Raw genomic sequence first — 12427 nt, forward strand, 5'->3', positions numbered from 1 at the left:
GCTTATGGCAGGGTGTGGTAACGGGAGAGCTCACTTCCGAAAATGTAAAACGCAGCAGCAATCTCCATCTTGGCTTCACAGGGAGAAGATCACATTTTGCCTCAAATAACTGCAGCCGTGTCCTGCCCAGGACACGCCACTGCAGGCAAGAGATGACCCAAGTTGCCCAGCCTAGATGGGCAGCAGCAGCCATGGGCTGATGGTCTTGGCTTGGCCCCAGCAGCTGCTGAGATCCAGGACGCCTTGTCCTCACTCATGTTGCTACTCAGCTGCACCAAAATACCATCTCAGGTCACACCGGGACACTGATGGGGATGAGACACTGACTATGACACTTGGGTCCAGCCGAGCGCAGTTGCTCTCATGTTCTGCCATCAAATCTACAAAAAAACACAGGGTGGGCTTGAAATGTGCAGGAACAATCCGCAATCAGCCCAGCAAAATGAAACCACCAAGAACAAAGGTGCAGCCAGCAATAAAATATTCCTCATAATAAAAGCACGTGCACAGGTCAAGAGTAATTACAATTTAATTGGTCATTCTCAGGTAACTGGTGGATTGGGTAGATCACAACTGAAAAAACGGGGCTTGATCAACCTAAATGAAAATTCACCTGCCTTTTTGGATCCTAAATGTCAGCTGGAAAGCGCACGGGTGTGACAACGTCTTGCCAATGAGCACAGAAAGATGCCCGGGTTTCCCATGGTGTGTTCACCTGCAACCACAACTCAGACAATGGATGATACATTCCAAAAGGATTGATTGGTTGATGCAGATATTTGGAATTTTATGTTAATTTGGAAACCTTTTTTCATTTTGACTAGAACCGGCCTACAAATAAACTGTAATAATAAGGCTCATGCCTTATTGCAGACTCTCTGTGTAAAGCACCATCGTGACATGGTCTGTGCTGAGGTCCACCTGACCGGGTGCCAGAGAGTCAGAGCAGAAGGACAAGGTCCTTGGTTAGGAAACCAGTATGCCGGCTGCCTGCCCAGGTTTTAAGCATCCCTCATGACTTATCATTCTAGACTTTTAGAAGCCAGGGAAAAGATCCAGGTTGTGCAGCAAGGATCGGTACAACAAATGCTGGGAAATAGTTAAATGCCAGCTTTTGTTTACAGTAGGGAAATGTAAAATATCCTAATGAACTTAGGTTGGTTAACCCTTTCCCTGAATGAAAGTCCCAAGCCTGGTTGGACTTTGCCACAGGAAGGTAAAGCATGGCATGGAAAGGTCCATGTGATACCCATGTATACGCCTGGATATAGCAGCACTCCATATATGGTCATATACAGGTTTCAGTGCTAGCGATAGAATATATTAAATCTGTTTCTCTAACCTATGCACTCACTAAAAGAGATGATTATGCCTCTCTTCTTTGATCCTGAATCCGAGGGACCAGGACAAATGAAAGATGATCACCGGGCAGATGAAAATTCCTAGTGACCGTCATAACTCTGTGACTCCCGTCAAGGTCTCCGCCGCACAGTTTAGGTGGATGCATTAACGTGGACAAAGGAAAATGCGCCGTGAATTAAGAAGCATTGCCCTGATGAGGGAATATTGCCTGTAATTTGTTTTGCGGGCACTTAGCAAAAGCAGAACTGGGAGAAATGGGGAGAGCGCTCAGCAAATTAATATGAAAATGGAGCCTCTGGCAGCCTCTGAAATGTACACTTTTAATACCGTTAGACCATGGAGTGAACGTTGGACCTCGGTCCTGAAGTAGCCAAGCTCTAGCTGTGGGGTTTTTTTATGCTGAGAGAGAAGTATCGATGTGTCTGCACTTCTTCCAGCCAGGGAGTGTAATGCAAAACCAAAGCACAAAGATGACCACCCTCTGCCAGCAGCCAGCAGCAAACTGTGCCCGGTGCCGTAAGGGAGCTCTCCCGTGGTCCCCTGCACGCAGCCCATCCCTGCTGCCATGCGTCCCTGGGAAACCTGCCCCGTGACTGAGGCTCGCTCTCCATCTCCAGCCCCGGCCAACAGGATGCTGGGTTGCATCAAAAAAGGCATCACCAGCAGAGATAAAGAAGTCATTATCCCGCTCCACTCAGCGCTTGTCAGGCCACCCCTGGAGCACTATGTACAGTTCTGGTCCCTGCTATACAAAGAGGGTGTGGCCAGGCTGGAAGGGGTCCAGAGAGGGGCCACCAGGATGATCAGAGGACTGGGAAGCTGCCATAGGAGGATAGGCTGGGAGAACTGGGTTTGTTCAGCCTTGAGAAAAGGAGGCTCAGAGGAGATCTCATCACCATGTACCAGCACTTAAGGGGCAGCTACAAAGGAGATGGAGACTCCCTTTTTACATGGAGTCCCATGGAGAGGACAAGGGGGAATGGACACAAGTTGCCCTTGGGGAGATTCCGATTGGACACCAGAGGGACATTTTTCACACTGAGGACAGTCACCGTTGGAATAATCTCCCCAGGGAAGGGGTTGGCTCGGCCACGTTCGGACACCTTCAAAAGTCGTCTGGGCAGGGTGCTGGGCCATCTTGTCTAGACTGGGCCCTTCCTAGAAAGGTTGGACCAGATGATCCCTTCTGATGTGGGATTCTGTGATTCTGTGACTACTCACATTGGTCTGCAGACAGCCAGCTCTCAATGCCCGGCTCAGGCACATGTGCCTGAGCCCACTGAGTTCACGAAAGCGGGTCCACCTGGCCGCGAGGGCTTGCCTGCAGGTGGAATTAGTCCTTAACAGCCATTCTGATCAAAAACCTTTCTCAAAAAATTGCATGTTCCAAACCAGCTTAATCTGTGTGGGATCTATTTGAACAGATTGTTCTCAGGCTGCCTGTGAAGCCAGGAGCTGAGCTGCCGTGTCTGACTTCCCCGACAGTGCCAGCTGCAGCTCATCTACTGCAGCGTCCCGGACCACCCGTGTCTGGGGCTTAGCCAGCCCCACTGACAACAGCGACGGGCACCACTGGTGAGGGCAGCTTTGCACTGTGATGTCCCCAGGGAAGGGAGGGTCCTGTGGCAGGAGCACCCTCCTTGGCTGACAGCAAGCCAGGAGCCCACCAGAGGCACCTGCAGCACATCAACCACCACCCAACACCTACGGTGGAGCACCTGAGCTGCAGCGAGCACTTAAATGCTTTGGAGTGAAATGAGCTATAAAAACCCACAAGAAAGACAAAATTTGCAGCAGTCTGGACACACCACACTTTACTGGAGGAAGGAGAGCATCTTTAGCACTGCCTCCTCCACCTCCATCTCTCAGCCATGTCAGTGGTTAAAGCTGAAGGTCTGAGCACAATCTGTTCCACAAGTGACTGGCAAATACATTGCAGCTGTGATGAAAATGGATTTTTCTTTTCTTCTTTTCCTATTATGAAATATGAATTGGGAATTCATTAGCTATGAGCTGCTGCAAAATAACATTGCTCTTAAAATATTCAGTAGTCTCCTGGCTCCAAAGGCTCTTGGTTAACTACAGACAGAGCAGAGGGGTTATTCACTTTTTAAAATGTCCTGGAAAGGATCATTAGAAATTACTTACAGTTTCTTTCAGGGGATTTTTTTTATTTCCATTTGCAGGCTTTAAGTAGAGATGTGGAGACTGAATCTGCAGCAGCGCTGAGTCATGAAGGAGAGGGTGTGCCACAGGCTCTGCTGCTCACAGAGGTGGTGGAAGGAAAGGCATTTTGGAAAGCGAGTTGTGGCTGTGGCTTAGCAACACCCCGTGGCCCTCCTGCAGGATACTCAGCAGCTTTAGATGCAATGAGCAGCATCGGTCCTTGGGACCTGCTCAGGTTCCTGCAGGTCCACCCAAGGGCCAGACTCAAGACTGTGTGAGGACAGGCACGTGTAGCCTCGGTGTTGTCAGCGATGTGGGGCCGTTGCCCTGGGTGGGGAGCTCCGTGTGCCCCTGGATGGGCTGTGCTCCATCACCGCAACATCTGAGCAAGGTTTTGGAGGTTCAGGGACCACCAAGATCCATGGGCATGGGCATGGGCATGGGCAGTAGGAGTAGGATGGGTGAAGAAGATCTGGGACTTCTTGCTAGTAGAAGAGTTTGGTCTCCGTGCCCGTGGCACACTTGATAATCCTGCCAAGAAATCACTCATCATGCTTAATTCTGCTTTTCAAGCAAATGACAATCTGCTGCTCCAAGGTCTACTCAGAGACTGGTGTAAGTCACTAAACAGATACATCTATCTGCCCTGCCCAAAGTCGGGGCACAGTCTGGCTCTGCAGCCAGGTCCCAGCTATGTTTTTGTTCCAAACAACCCCAAACCCCCAGGAGAACAAACTCCACAGCTTTGGCTTAGGACCCTCACAGTCACCATGTTATAGAGCTGCTGGGATTGTTATCCAGAGAGCCCAGTGGACCCGATGGGCACACTTCCAACATCATCATACCATTGTAATTAAACAGCTGTATGATGAAGTGGATGGTGCAGGAGTAACTCAATACCACCAGAGCCAGAGCAGCCTTTGAAGTCCACACTTATCACCTCTGTCCACCACCCACACTATTAAACAGGCTTTTTTTTTTTCAACAGAACAGCAGATGCCAACACAAACAGAATATCCCCCACGCTTCTCTGTTAATCATTGAACAAACCCACTACAAAGGTGACCCCAAGCCCTTGTGCTGAGCAGGGATGGGGACGTGCTGGGGCACGCAGGCTCTTGAGGCGGCAGGACTGTGCTCGGGAACGGCTGCGCTGTGCTCTGCAAACGAAGGGATGCAGCAGCCGTCCAGATGGACGGACGCAGAGGCCCTCCAGTGTGCCAAGCAGGGCAGGACACTCTCCTCCCACCACACTTCTCCTAACGGGTTTTGACCCTATTTGCCAATGTTGTTCCAAATTTGGCGTGGCAGTAGCACTCCCAGCATGTTGCATTTGCTCAGATTTCAAGAAAGCGGTGGCTAAACCAAGAAGGAAAATGGGGAGAGACAAGAGCACCTCCTGGCCAGCCTGGCCTGGTGGCACCAGGGGACATGGCAGGAGCATCAGGGACCCCTGGAGACCCATGGGGACCTGGGGAGGGAGAGGTGGCAGGGCAGGGGACCAGGCAAACCACAGGCTGTCAGCTCGGCTGCTCACGGAACAATTTTTTTTCAAGGGCTTTGAACAAAAACTCAGAGGAGTAGAAATGATTTCACAAGTACCTAAAAGAGGAGCTGTAATCTGCTTTCTGCTGGCTGCAGGCAAATCGATTTTCCTTAAGGGTTACAGGCCAAAGAGCTCCAAATGTCCAACACCTCTCAACAAGCAAGAAGCCATGGGCTGAGAATTACGAAGAAGAAACGTGTGAGGTCTTCTTCAAAGCCAGAAAGATCTTCAAAGCTGCAAAGACGAGATCTCCTTGAGCAACAGAGTCACTCCCACCTCTGCTGTTGCTTACCTGACCTTTTTGTTTGGTAAAACTTTGCCATCTGGAGAGCTGATAAAATTCACATGATAAGACGTGCCTGGTGAAAAATCCTTGCTTACAGGTTTTTGGTAGAAACAATGTGCTTCCCCCCCCAAAAAATGTTCCAAACCAACCAATTAAAAAGAAGTTTTAAATTAATTCAAAAGCAATTTGCATTTTGGTATTTAAGATTTTTCAGCTCTTTTCGAAAGGAAAATACCAAAATAAGATGGTAATTCATATTACTATGGATATTTATTTCTGCTGGCACGGTACCGTCATGTCAGTTTTTTGAAAATGATGAATAAATCTTCCCCTGGAGAGCTTACAGTGAGGAAAGGGAGAGCCTAAAGGAAAAAACTGACAGCAGATAACAATAAAAACAATTTCTTTTTTCTTTTTTTTTGGTTTTTTTTTTTGGAACTAACATTTTTCTGTGAAAATATAAAGTGAAAAACTGTCTTTTTCATTGGGAAATCAACTCAAGACATTCAATCCCTGCCAAGAAGCCGTCCCACCCACCCCAGAGCAGGGCTACAGGCTTTGCAGCAGGCGGAGGTGAGCTGAGCGCCATGATGCTGCCTTCCCTTCCCTTCTAAACACTCACTGCCCTCCAGAGAGACTTTTTTTTTTCTTTTCTTTTCTTCTTCTTATTTGCATTTTCCTGGGGCTCACCTCCCAGGAGGACTTATATTTTACACCAGCATGCTGACAGCTATCCAAGTGCCATCAGGCTCTTCCCCACCCACATGTGCCACGTCTCCATCAGACCACCCTCACTCACCCTGCAGTGCTCCAAGGAGTCTCTGAGCTCTCTGAAGCTGCAGCAACAGCTTTCCTGCAAGGCTTTTCTTAGAATCATAGAATCATTAAGGTCAGAAAAGACCTCTAGGATCATCAAGCCCAACACCACCATGTCTCTGAAATCATATCCTGAAAGTGCCATGTCTACACATTTTTTTAACACCCCCAGGGACGGTGACTCCCCCACCTCTCTGGGCAGCCTGTGCCAGTGCCTGACCACTCTGTCAGGGAAGAAATTCTTCCTAATATCCAACCTAAACCTCCCCTGACACAGCTTGAGGCCATTCCCTCTCGTCCTGTCACTGGTGACTTGGGAGCAGAGACCAGCCCCCCCCTCACTCCAGCCCCTCTCAGGCAGCTGCAGAGAGCGAGAGGGGCTCCCCTCAGCCCCCTCTTCTCCAGGCTAAACAACCCCAGCTTCCTCGACCTCTCCTCATCCAGCTTGCTCCCCTGCCACGCTTTATCACCACTGTTTGATTCAGTTTTCCCAGTGGCTTCACTCAGATGCAAAATGCTTAATTCCCCACCACTGTGCGCACCCACCCACCCACTGCAGGGCACCAGGGACCACCACCACCAGTGCGGAGCTTCACTTCTCCTTCGGGCATCCTCCCTCTGGGTATCATGCATCTCCAGTAACGAAGAACTGGCATACTTTAAATGAAAACCATCTCCTTCATATATATTCATAGCCACCAACCACGGCAGATGCTGCATCTCTCAACATACTCAGTGAAGTCTCCGCAGCAGCTTTGACTCTCCAGATGCCAGCGCAGAGGTGCCTCCTCCTGCTCGCTGGCCCCAGCGAAGAGGAATGATTGATTTTGCAGTCTCACAGCCAGATCTGCAGTCACAGATGACAGCTCTGGGGAAGGTTTTACTGCTGGCTCCTTGTTAGCTTTGAAAGACCTGTAGTAATTATCTTTTCTTAAGAAAACAGATGATTTAATCCTCCTGCTAGGGTTGTGGTTCATTCTCCTAAAATTGGTGTTTTCAAATGATTTCAGAAAGCAAGTAAGAGTGCCTAGCACAATTTCTCAAAATCATTCCCAGTCATGTATTTCAAACACACCATCAGATTTTCAGAAGAAAATAGATCAGATTTCCAAAGTGCTCAGTGGGTGCTGATGGCTACTGGAGAAAATGGGGTCATTGTCTTGGTGCCTCAGGGGAAAGTGGTAGATTTTGCACAGACCTAATACATCAGAGATGGATGCCAAATACAAGCTCTCCCTGAGTTTTAATTACATTTTCCTTCCTGAAATGATCCATTTATAGCTTGAAATATGAAATATGGATAAATCTAGGAAAGAGAACAGGAGAATTCAAAACTGGATGAAATATCGTGACATGGTTCCCATGCACAGCCATGTTCCTGATGCCAACAAACCAAACCGCTCTGCCCTAAGGCTCAGGAAAACACCTGCAAACACTGGATTTTGCAATATGCCAAACGTAGACCTCATGACACAACTAAGAAGGTTTGGTGAAGGGGCTTGATGACAGAGCTAAGGAAAACCCTGACCTCTTCAGATGGAAGTGCCTTCTGTGAAAGGCACGGCAGAAATATCTCTCACAAAAAGCCCTCCAGCTTCATACAATTTAGTGTAAATTAGTTTCATCAGTGCCAATTAGTCAGAAATGCAACCTGAAAGACCTCTAACCTCTGAAAGTCAGGCTTGGACATCAGCAATGGAGATGGCTCTTCTTTGCAACTGCTCTGCAGATAATCAAATGGGCTAACCTCCTTTCCGTGGTTATACATATATAACCGCACATTTTGAAAGCAGTTTATTTGTTTAAGCTTCTCTGTTTTACTTTACAAGCACTTACATCTCGCAGGGGAAATCACGGTCACGTTAAAACTAGTGGCAGTTTGCTCAGCAGCTCCACATGGCAGCATTTCACCTGCTGAGAGGAGATAAACTGGGACAGGCGATCAGGCTCTTGATCAGGTTCTTCATTTATGGGTTTAATATTATTGCCTGAAATAAGAAAGTACAACTTTGTGGGGAGACTAGAGAACTTTGACTTATTTAGCTGAAAAAAAAAAAAAAGCAGGTTGAGGGAGGATACTATTGCTATTTATAAGTATATAAATAGTAACAGCAGGAAAAGAAAATAATTAAACTAACAACACAAGAACTAGTGAGAATGAGCTGCCCATAAATAATTTAGGATGGAAATGAGAAGGTTCACACCATTAAAGGAAATCTCCATAAAAACATCAATTCTTGCCTCCAATTAGTCTAAAATACCACGGCGGGGTGCGTGTGTTATATTTTCAAACCAAGACCTGAATGCCTCCTCCCAAGCTGCTGAGCACTGGATGATGACACACCCCAGAGACACCTCGGTCCCATCTTAGCCTCATCTGGATTAGCAAAGGCTGGATGCAGCACTGGGGACCCTTCCTGGGAAGGGGCAACAATTTTGGGGCAGGTTTCATTATTCAGTAACGAAAAACTATCGAAATTTCATTCTGAAAGCTTTCAAAGATGCTGAAAGGCACACACCTGGGTCTTTTTCTCTAGGTTAAACAACTGTTTGCCAGTAAATAGGAGCTGGGAAATATTTATATGTGTTTTAAAACATATGTCCCAACATTTCTTTTATTTCCCTTTTCTATCCCAATTTTACCATCCGTTGGGTTGACATTGCATTTTTTACCATCAAGAGCCCAGGCTGGCAATGGAAATTAGTTTGTACCTCTACCTTTTATATGTAAATCAGGGTCTAAACTTTTGGCTCAGGCTTTTCTGTAATTTATCCTGTACTCTGGTAAGCAAAGCTCCTCAATGAGTAATGCAGCTATTTAAGACAAAACAAGCCATCACCCAGCACAAAGGAGATATGGACACCTATGATGTTTCTTGACCAGGTCCCTATTTTCATAGAATCATAGAATCATTAAGGTCAGAAAAGACCTCTAGGATCACCAAGTCCAACCATCAACCCAACACCACCATGTCTCTGAAACCATACCCTGAAGTGCCACGTCTACACGTCTTTTAAATACCTCCAGGGATGGCAACTCCCCCACCTCTCTGGGCAGCCTGTGCCAGGGCCTGACCGCTCTTTCAGTAAAGAAATTTTCCCTAATATCCAACCTAAACCTCCCCTGATGCAGCTTGAAGCCATTTCTTCTCGTTCTATCACTAGTGACCTGGGAGAAGAGACCAACACCCACCTCACTACAGCCTCCTTTCAGGTAGTTGCAGGGAGCGAGAAGGTCTCCCCTCAGCCTCCCCTTCTCCAGGCTAAACAACCCCAGTTCCCTCAGCCTCTCCTCATAAGACTTGTGCTCCAGACCCTTCCCCAGCTCCGTTGCCCTTCTCTGGACACGTTCCAGCACCTCAATGTCCATCTTGTGCTGAGGGGCCCAAAACTGAACACAATATTCGAGGTGCGGCCTCAGCAGGGCAGAGTACAGGGGCACAATCATTTTGATGATGTCTCAGTCCACCAAGAGCAAATCATTAACACATCCAAGACCCCAGCCTCCCCCTCGAGTTCTGGGGGTGGCCGGACCCCCAGCACAGCAGCAAATGCCCCAGGCAGGATCAGACCCCAGCACAGCCTGGCAAATGGCAGCAGCAGAGTAAAAGCCTGTTTATACAAGGCAGCAAGTACATGAGCATGGCCTGACACAAATGCACATACTACAGACTAACGAACAGTCTTGGGGAAGAAACAGCCAGCATCCTTGGCTCCTCTTACTTTATGATTTCTTTATCACTGCCATTAAGGATTCTCATGCATTTTGTAGGACAGTCTGAGGGCAAATTACAGGATAGTCAGAGTAAAATAAACTATTATTTTCTTAAACTGTTCCATGTGAAAAGAAATGTCTCCATGAAACTTTAATAAGATTGTGGCCCTCATCTAAACGCAGGGTCAGGGCACAGGAAAGATTGGGGTGGCCGACTGCAGTCTGAGGCTAATTTAAATGCCAAAAATGGAAGAAAGTGCTTGGGAATGAAGAGTTAATTAGTATTATCTCTCTCTCGCTGTCCTGAAAGCAGGCAATGCCGGTGACCTGTGATTTTCTGACCAGAAAAGATTCCTAGAAAGAAAAAAATAAGCATAATTGGCAGGTGGAAGGTGGTTTTGAGCAACATCCCTTCTGCTATAGTGCAGTAGGCATGACATTGTCCCGTCCTGGTGGCAGTGGGCTTGAAGTCCGTTCCCTCACTGCCAGGGGTCTGGATCCTACTGGAGGGATTCACAGATACATGTCCCTTTGCACTTCAGAAAATACAGCATCTGAGGGACAACCACCGGCAACCTGCAATAAATTCCCAAGCTGGTTGATTGTAATTCCTTGAACTTGCAAAACATCTTTAATTGTGGCACTCATCAAAGCAGTTTTTAGACATTAATTCTCACAAAGCCCTCACAAGGCTGTTACACCCAGAGAAAGCAAAGCAGGCAGAGATTAACTGATTAACACAGGGTATGCCACAGCTTGGCAGAAGGAGCCCTGCCCTGCCTCAGAGAGGTGGTGTTGCTATTTTATAGCAAAAAAAAATAAAATGCAAAACCATGCCAGGCAAGGCCTGGAAGTCTGTGCTCCAGTGTGGTGAGTTGACCTTGCTGGACACCAGGTGCCACCAAGAGGTTCCGTCACTCTTAGCAGGACGGGAGGAAGAAAATGAGATGGAAAAAAAAACCAACTCCAACTCATGGGTCAAGATAAAAGCATGGAAGCAAAAGAAAAACAAAATATTTATTCTCTACTTCCCATCAGCAGGAGATGTCCATCCTCTTCCCGGGAAGCAGTGCTTCAGTATGCCTAGTGGTTGCTCTGGAAGACAAACTTTATAAATAATGAATGCCCCCCATCCCCCTCCTTTCCCTTAGCTTTTATTGCTAAGCGGATGTCGTATGGTATGGAATATCCCTTTGGTCAGTTGGGGTCAGCTGTCCTGGCTGTGCCTCCTCCCAAGATCTTGCCCACCCCCAGCCTCCTGGTGAGGGGGGAAATGTTGGACAGACAGCCTTTATGCTGTGTGAGCACTGCTCAGCAGTAGCCAAAACACAGGTGTGTTATCAACACCTTCCCAGCTACTGGTACAAAGCACAGCACTCTGATGGCTGCTATGGGCAAAATTAAGTCCATCTCAGCCAGACCCAATACATCCGGCAAAGTGCTGAGCTGTGCTTTGCTCTAGTACACAGCAGCTTTGCTGTGCCGCTGCCTCGTGGGTACCCAGCGTCACTGCCTGCAGCTCCCACCCATCGCCCTGCTTCACAGTGCATCATTGCAAAAGGCAAAGGTGCAACATAGGATGGGGAAACCCAGTTAGAAAGGTTTGGAGCTCGCTGTGCCTCTTTCCATTGGTCCTAACAAGTCCTGACAACGAGTCCTAATGAGTAACAGAATCACAGAATCCCAGGTTGGAAGTGGACCTCAGGGATCATCTAGTCCAACCTTTTCTCAAGGCTGAACAAACCCAGCTCTCCCAGCCTATCCTCGTATGGCAGCTTCCCAGTCCTCTGATCGTCTTGGTGGCCCTTCTCTGGGCCCCTTCCAGCCTGGCCACATCCTTTTTGTATAGCAGGGACCAGAACTGTACACAGTGCTCCAGGGGTGGCCTGACAAGCGCTGAGTAGAGCTGGTGATGCCCTTTTTGATGCAACCCAGCACCCTGTTGGCCTTCTTGGCCGCAGCAGCCACTGTTCACTCATGTTGAGCTTCCTGCCCACCAGGACCCCCAGGTCCCTTTCCACAGAGCTGCTCTCCAGCCAGGTGGATCCCAGTCTGTGCTGCACTCCTGGAGTAATGGTGACCCTTTGTATGTCCCTAAGGACCCAGGGGTGCCCCATGGCATATACTCCCCTCCTTACCACCACCATGAACTCCCCTCTAGAACGAGATCTCCCCCAGATAAGCCCACCAGCTTCTCCACACAGAAAACATGGCATGACCAGATTTCTTTACAGCCACCCCAAACCCAGAAGAGTAAGGGCTTCAGGGCATGTTCCCACTTCCCCATGTCACTCAGCAGATGAAGCGCTGATGTTTGACCACAGAACTTTCACTGATGATAAATCCCTCCCTGCACACCCAGATCATCCTTTAATGAGCTGCTACAGATCAGCCCCTGTCTGGGGTCAGCCAGTGCTGGTTAAGCGTGAGCTTGGCAGAGTCATCTTCATCCACCTCGATGGGGGACTTGGCCCATAGAAATGCCAGGCTTGCTTAGCTCAGCACATCCCTTATCAACAAGGGCACTCCTCACAGC

Source organism: Phalacrocorax aristotelis, chromosome 7 (genome assembly GCF_949628215.1).
Source record: "Phalacrocorax aristotelis chromosome 7, bGulAri2.1, whole genome shotgun sequence".
Lineage (NCBI taxonomy): Eukaryota > Metazoa > Chordata > Aves > Suliformes > Phalacrocoracidae > Phalacrocorax > Phalacrocorax aristotelis.